The sequence below is a fragment of the Lepus europaeus genome, unplaced genomic scaffold, assembly GCF_033115175.1.
Source record: "Lepus europaeus isolate LE1 unplaced genomic scaffold, mLepTim1.pri SCAFFOLD_49, whole genome shotgun sequence".
NCBI classification, from domain to species: domain Eukaryota; kingdom Metazoa; phylum Chordata; class Mammalia; order Lagomorpha; family Leporidae; genus Lepus; species Lepus europaeus.
The window spans coordinates 1785808-1788236 of NW_026909365.1; positions in this window are offsets into that span (position 1 = coordinate 1785808).

The window sequence follows — 2429 nt, forward strand, 5'->3', positions numbered from 1 at the left end:
AGTTAATGAACACCCAACCGGATATTTCTGGTTTCATCCAGTCATATCCGGACAAACTGGTGTGGAATTCGTATGCAATGGACCGAGAAAATCACAGTAAAAATGGTTTTGGAGAAAAGCAAAGTCTTTTCATTAGGCAAGTGCATAAAATGTCATCTAAACAAACAGAAATATCATGTTTGTTTGCCGCAGTTCCTCCAGCTTTCTCCCCAGAAAATACGAATGTGTAGAGCTGCTGTCCCCATGATGAACTAATTAGTGTTTCTACGGTACTAAAATAAACGTTCCCTGATAAAAACATACAAAACAATAAAGTCCATGGTTAATATCCGGAAAACACGTACACAGAGTCTGTAGCAATATTTCGGATTGAGTTAGCCAAAACACAACAGGATATTTCTGGCTTCATCCAGTCATATCCAGACAATGGGGTGTGAATTTCGTATGCAATGGACCGAGAAAATCACAGTAAAAATGGTTTTGGAGAAAAGCAAAGTCTTTTTGTTAGGCAAGTGCATTAAATGTCATCAACACAAACATAAATATCATGTTTGCCGCAGTTCCTCTAGCTTTCTCCCCAGAAAATACGAATGTGTAGAGCTGGTGTCCCCATGATGAACCAATTAGTCTTTCTACGGTACTAAAATAAACGTTCCCTGATAAAAACATTCAAACAATAAAGTCCATCGATAATATCCGGAAAACACAAACAGAGAGGCTTTCACAATATTTTGGATTGAGTTAGCCAAAACAGAACCGGATATCTCTGGTTTCATCCAGCCATATCCGGACAAAGTAGTGTGGAATTCGTATGCAATGGACGGAGAAAATCACAGTAAAAATGGTTTTGGAGAAAAGCAAAGTCTTTTCGTTAGGCAAGTGCATAAAATGTCATCTATACAAAGAGAAATATCATATTTGTTTGTCACTTCCTATACCTTTCTCCCTAGAAAATAGGAATATGTGGAGCTGGTGTCTCCATGTGGAACCAATTACTATATCCAAGGTCAAAATAAAATATTCCCCGATAAAAAACATTCAAAACAATACAGTCCATTGATAATATCAAGAAAAAACAATCACAGAGGCTGTAGCAATATCTGGGATTGAGATAGCCAAAACAAAGCTGGATATTTCCGGTTTCATCCAATCATATCCGGAAAAACTGGTGTGGTATTCGTATGAAATGGACCGAGAAAATCACAGTAAAAATGGTTTTGGAGAAAACCAAAGTCTTTATGTTAGGCAAGTGCATAAAATGTCATCTATACAAACAGAAATATCATGCTTGTTTCCCACAGTTCCTCAAACTTTCTCCCTAGAATATAGGAATGTGTAGAGCTGGTGTCTCCATGTGGAACTAATTAGTGTTTCCAAGCACAAAATTGAATGTTCCCTGAAAAAAAAAAACATTGAAAAAAATAAAGTCTGTGGATAATATCAGGAATACACAAACACAGAGCCTGTAGCAATATTTCGGATTCAGTTAGCTAAAACACAACCGGATATTTCTGGTTTCATCCAGTCATATCCGGACAAACTGGTGTGGAATTCATATGCCATGGGCTGAGAAAATCAGAGTACAAATGGTTTTGGAGAAAAGTAAAGTCTTTTTGTTAGGCAAGTGCATAAAATGTCATCTATACAAACAGAAACATCATGTTTGTTTGTCGCTGTTCCTCTATCTTTCTACCTAGAAAATATGAAATTGTAGGGCTGGTGTCTCCATGTGGAACCAATTACTGTATCCAAGTCAAAATAAAATGTTCCCCTTAAAAAAACATTCAAAACAATAAAGTCCATTGATAATATCCAGAAAACACAAACACAGAGCCTGTAGCAATATCTGGGATTGAGTTAGCCAAAACAAAACCGGATATTTCCGGTTTCATCCAGTCATATCCAGACAAACTGGTGTGAAATTCGTATGCAATGGACCAAGAAAATCACAGTAAAAATTGTTTTGTAGAAAACCAAAGTCTTTTCATTAGGCAAGTGCATAAAATGTCATTTATACAAACAGAAATATCACGTTTGTTTGCCATAGTTCCTCTAGCTTTCTTGCTAGAAAATAAGAATGTGTAGAGCTGGTGTACCCATGATGAACCAATTAGTGTTTCCAAGCTCAAAATAAAATGTTCCCTCATAAAAACATTCAAAACAATAAAGTCCATTGATAATATCCAGAAAACACAAACACAGGGGTTTTCACAACATTTCGGATTGAGTTCCAAAAACACAACCGGATATTTCCGGTTTCATCCAGTCATATCCGGACAAAGTAGTGTGGAATTGGTATGCAATGGATCGAGAAAATCACAGTACAAATGGTTTTGGAGAAAAGCAAAGTCTTTTCGTTAGACAAGTGCATAAAATGTCATCTAGACAAACAGAAATATCATGTTTGTTTGCCGCATTTCTTCTAGCTT